We start from the raw sequence: 6,101 nt of genomic DNA, 5'->3' as shown, positions 1-6,101 counted from the left end.
GAAACATGTTTTTAACCCCTTCGTGCAATGCCCCCAGTGGTTGGCACGCCGGCGTGCCTAGATTGCTCAATCAAAACATTTTGTGCGCCTGCAACCAAATTATTGAGTTGGCATCTGATTTGGCATGAGCGCAAAACGGTTAATTAATCGAATTAAAGTCTGAAGTGCATAAATAGGCTCCTAATTGGTGAAAGTGTGGGCAACTGGGAACTAAAGCAAACCACCTGGAAGATAATGAAGAATTCAGATACAAAAAAAGATGAAAATGAGCCAAACCTGCGGTGTTGTTGATATGTTTTTTAAGGAATAAATTATGCAAGAACTTAAACACAGGTGCTCAACAACCTTAAATGAGCAAGAGATGTCCGAACATGTGGCGCATCTCAATGAGGCTCCTTTCCCTTCTGAGCTGGGGAATGACTGATGTTTTACCCAAACGCTTTATCACCCTAACACGCTGCCACGCGACTCTCGTGATGATAATCATTCACCATGATGATATTTTCATCAGATTAGAGAGCGCTGCAGAGGTCAGAGCCCTGCCTTCCCTTCAGTGACGCGAGCAAATTTCCCGAATTTATAGCGGCCATCATGAGCTGGGCTGCTCGCGCTTCAGCTCAGCTCAGAGCAAGGATGTATTGGACCAATTACACTGCGACTGTCCCAGGGGCTCGCTTGGATCAGAGCGCCCCCTAGTGGTGCCTCTCCCATTGGCAACAGCAGGATCACCTCAGAAAGACTACAAGAGCGCTCGGTGAAATTGCACACACCACACCTGCACCCTCAACCTGCACTCTCATAAACACTACATATTTACCTAAAGTCTGATCAATGTTACTATAACGACATATTCACCTAAATTCTGATCAATGTCAGTAGAACTACATATTCACCTAAAGTCTGATGAATGTTAGTAGAACTACATATTCACCTAAGACTGATGAATGTTAGTAGAACTACATATTCACCTAAATTCTGATCCATATTAGTACAAGTAGATATTTACCTATAGTCTGATGATTGTTAGTAGAACCTCATATTCACCTAAAACTGGTGTCACCTTTCAAAGAAAAGAGGTTTTGTGCATTTGTGCTGTTTTCCATAAAATACGTTTCATGTTGATCTTCAAGCACATTTTGGATGTGTTCTTTCTTCTTATTTATTCTGTTTAGATCACTTACCATCAATATGAATATTAAAATTTCATATTAATTGAGGAGTAGATAACAGGAAATGTATTCGCTCATCAAGTGGGTTGTGGGCTCAGTCTGCAGGGAGTCTGGAGACCTTTGGTATAAGCAGTTTGATTATTTATTAATCTCACAATAAGGAACATTTCATTAAAAAAATGATTACAGGACAGAATTTCTCATAAGTTACATTATTAGCCTCTTGTGATTTTATCACAACAGCAACAAATTATACTGCTGTGGCTCTGACAGGCTAACGGCTCCTGGCCTCTAAAGATTTCTGACGTCATTCAGCGTTTCCATAGCAGCTCATTTTGGAGTTATTTTCAAAGATACTACAAGAGTTTTTTCTAGATTTTAGGTGTCCAAAGACAGGATGGTAGGCATCCAAATTCTTGCTTGAGTGCTTCCTTTTCTGAGTGCCAAATCTTGATTGCAAAACGACTGGTTGCCTGCAAGAACAGAGTAAATTCCATGCAAAAGTCTCACAATATATTCTTTTTAGTTGCACAGTTAAGCTTTTCCACATTTCAAAATGCGCATTGAAGCACTGAAGCAAGTTTCTCTTCAGGCTTCTCTTCAGACGGCCTAAATGTCTCAGCCTGAAAGATAGTGTGAAGTGGAGGGGCCTCAGGACCCAACAGATGCTAGTTTATAGTGGCTGTGTGCTTCATCAGTTTGTAGCACAAATGTTGCAAAAAGCCTTTCAAAATAATTTGTGTTTAAGGCAGGGCTTTTTTCCCCTGGACCTGTTCAATAAAATCCCTCCTGTGAAACAAATACTTGGTTCTCAGTTCCCTTCTCTGACAAGGGCCAAGATTACAGCGAAGAGTTGCTCTTGACAACCGGTTACTCTGTAGACTGACAGCTGTGCCTAACCGATACAGAGTGCCAGTCACTCTTAGCACACAACTCCGCAGAACATCAGAAGCTATTTCAAGCGTATGATGTTTTAATGAGGCATGCTGCTACGGTTGCCTATAATCACAGAGGATACAAATGTTCTTCTCTATGATCTGGTGTAAAAATAGACTGAAATAACAAGTGTTATTGTGACATTTCATTTTTATCAGTTGCAATATGCTACAACCTCAAACCAGACTCGTTTAATAATGAGGCACATAACATACTGCAAGAACTTCAGTCAAACAAAGACAAATAAACATCTACTTTCCTATAAAAAATGCCAAAAAAAACTTTAATACAAGAGACTTTAAGAGTCCAGAAATCTGGCCACAAAGAACGAAAGGAAGGTAGGGTCCTAGGCTAACCACTCAATGGGTCTTCGAACCCAGGGCTTACCTTAAACCAGCCAAATAAAAAAATAAAAACATTAAACAAACCCATGAAAACAGGACTACCGGATCCCCTTCACCAAAAGGAAAATGAAAACTTAATGAACCTCAGCAGGCACTAACAACAACTGCTACACAGGTGGGACTGCTTTCCCTGGCCCCCAGGAGCCTTAATCAGGCTCACCTGCACCTGTGAGAGAGAGAGAGAGAGAGAGAGAGAGAGAGAGAGAGAGAGAGAGACAAGGTCACTGTTCCTCCTCAAAATGAAAAAAATCTGCCCACAATTTGAGATGCACTCAGAGACAGAGAAGCTGCCATTCCTTTTGGGAGAAAGAAGGGAATGTGTAGATTTGGCAGCACAATACATTGCCACTTGCCACAAACTGAGGGACGGGGAGTAACATTGACACCAGAAAAGTAAAACTATTATAGTTCATTGACATTTTGTATGCGCTATGTTCTAGATGTAGAATTTTATTTCTGTGGATTGTCTGGATTTTATATTTTTTCTGTTTATTGTAGTTAAATTGTTATTGCCTGTCTGTTATGTTTATCACGTGAGTGAATGCTTTGGCAATGTAAGTGTACCCTTACCATGCCAATAAAGCTTATTGAATTGAATTGAATTGAGAGAGAGAGAGAGAGGGAGACTGTGTCATCCAGCCTATCATGTTATATGGAAGCGAAATATCGGGTCCACTCAGTCAGCAAGACTATATCAAGTGGGAGAAACATCCAGTTGAAATCCTGCATGCAGAAGTCTGTGAAAACATACTACAAGTACATAGACATGCCCCTAACAATGCATGCAGGGCTGAATTAGGCAGATTTCCGACTCCCATTCAATTTCAAAAAAGGGCATTCTATTTTATTGAACATCTAAAAATGAGTCGAATAAACTCCTTACAATTTTTGGCACTCCAAACCCAAGAGCTCAGCCCAGGAAAGTATCCCCTCAGCCAGCTGGTTCTAAACCTCTCTAGACTCTCTAACATATAGAAATGCAAACCAGCTTTCAGACCAGCACTGCTTTACAACTGCCCATTAGAGTCAACCAAATTATAAAACACATCAAAAACTCCTATCTGGACCACTGGAACAAAGAAACACAATCCCAAAATAAACTGAATTGTTATCTTGCGCTCAATAGAAAATACACAAAGGCAGAGTATCTCTTCTCTGTCAGAGACACAAAGCAGAGACAGATCCTGACCAAGCACAGGCTCAGTGACCACACGTTTGCAATTGAAATAGGCAGATACAAAAACTCATGGGTACCAAAAGAAGAGGGAATATGTGGTCACTGTATATGGTCCACAGACAGGAGAGGTGGAAACAGAGATGCACTTCCTCCTTACTTGCACAAAATATTTTAAAATTAGAAATAAAATATTTCCACAAATTATCTGAAATCATAAATAATATTATTTTCCTATGAAAAGAAGAAAAATGTGCAATTCCATTAGGAGAAGGATCAACAGCCCCAATTGCGGCACAGTTCATTTCAGCCTGTCATAACCTGAGGGACAGTGAGTGGCCACCCACCCCATATAAACATGTACATATTTATTGACTTACTTCTGTTGGCGTCGATGCTGTTATTGTTATATATTGCTACATTTATCATTATTATTTTAATATTATTTTACATATTATATATAAATGTATGTTTTGTCAATATTTCAATATTTCATACCAATAAAGCAACTTACATTGAAAATGGAAAAAATTTAGAGAGAGAGAGAGAGAGATAAAGAGAGAGAGAGAACACCTCTGGCAACTGTGTGAGAGAGAAAGAACACTCCGCGCACCTGTCAGAGAGAGAGAGAGAGAGAGAACAAGAGAGCAAGCAAAGCAGGGAAGCAATGGAGCTCGTAACAAGTGCACTGATGCAAATGTGTTCATTTCTGAGCTGTAGTTAAGGCAAGAGTACAGGAACACATAGAGTGTGTGATAATGGAGTGTATAATAATGGAGTGGATTTATATAGTGCCTTTGATATCACCTTCTCAGTTCCCCTCAATTCAAAGAGCCATTTTGGCCCCCGGCTAGCCCCCCACACGCCGAAAGCAGCAGGAGAGAAGGCCTGGGGACCAAAGGGGAACCAGGGTCACCCCTCATAATGGTCAGTGTTCGGTAAACCCCAATAAAGCTCACTCGGCTCTTTCAGAGTATATTTGACCCTTTTCAGACACACATGAACTCTATAGGAGTTAAATTAACACTGAGAATTTTCCTCTGCGCCATAACGGCGAAATGGGCGCGACGGGCCCAGACGAGCTTCGACTGCAGCCTGCGCGCCCCGCTCCGTTTGGGGGCGAGGAACGCGCCGTTCTCCCGCCGCGGGTAAACCGCCGCGTTGCCATGGAGAGTAATGGAGCAGGACGAGGCGTTCGAGCCGCCGGGAGGAGAGGCAGGAAGAGCCCGTCAGACGGCGGTGGATGTTAGGCGGACTGAGATCACGCAGTCCTCAGGTAGAGGAAGCGGCAAAGTGACTCACGGCACTGAGTGTCGATCAGGCGCGGCTCCCGAGTGGCCCAGCGTCGGCCCGACAGACACACGCGACTCACAGCTCCCGAGCGGCCCAGCGTCGGCCTGACAGACACACACGACTCACACCGAGGAGAGAGGAGGAGAAATGCTGTCAGTAATGGAGGCCCTGCTTTCTGGAGTGTTCTTATCACCCTGGTCACAATCTTAACTTGTAAAACGAATTAGTCCCATCCAACAGCTGGCTCTACCTCTGAGACTCGCTGAGACTCCAGAGTCCTCTCACAGAGCAGAAAGGACTGAGACTCCAGAGTCCTCTCACAGAGCAGAAAGGACTGAGACTCCAGAGTTCTCTCACAGACCAGAAAGGACTGAGACTCCAGAGTTCTCTCACAGACCAGAAAGGACTGAGACTCCAGAATTCTCTCACAGAGCTGAGACTCCAGAGTCCCCTCATAGAGCAGAAAGGGCTGAATCTCCAGAGTCCTCTCACAGAGCTGAGACTCCAGAGTCCTCTCACGAGCAGAAAGGACTGAGACTCCAGAGTCTTTTGTTTATGTGTGTATGTGTGTGAGCATGTACACATGTGTGAGTGTGTGTGGACATGTACACGTGTGTGTGTGTGTGTGTGTGAATGCTTGTGTTCGTGTGTGAGTATGTGTGTATGCATGTGTGTATATGTATACGTGTGTGCATCTGTGCAGGTGTGTGTGCATGTGTGTACATGTATATGTTTGTGCATGTATGTGTGTATGTGAGCAGTATGTAGGTACCTGCCAGTGAGAGCTGCCACTCTATTATGGAATAATAAAGTAGCGATCCCTCTCTTGTCCCATGCCGGACGCTGGACAGGTGACTGGGGACTCCATTTGCGAGCTCTAATTTATGGGTTTAATAACTCTGGGGTGTTTTTGTCCTTTTGGGCCCTCGGGGGGCTCGTAATGCACTGTTCCTCACTGCCGCGCACGGTCCCCTGGCCCCCGTAACTTTGCTTTTATTGTAATCCGCATTTCATCCGTCGCCTGTCCCCGCCCCCCCTTTGCTCATGCCTCTCAGAGGGTCCCGAGACACGGGCGAGGGGGCGTATATAAGGACCAGCGCGCAGCGCCGGTCGCCGTGACCGCTG

Source organism: Anguilla rostrata, chromosome 13, assembly GCF_018555375.3.
Source record: "Anguilla rostrata isolate EN2019 chromosome 13, ASM1855537v3, whole genome shotgun sequence".
Lineage (NCBI taxonomy): Eukaryota > Metazoa > Chordata > Actinopteri > Anguilliformes > Anguillidae > Anguilla > Anguilla rostrata.
Note: the sequence above shows the minus strand (reverse complement) of the source record.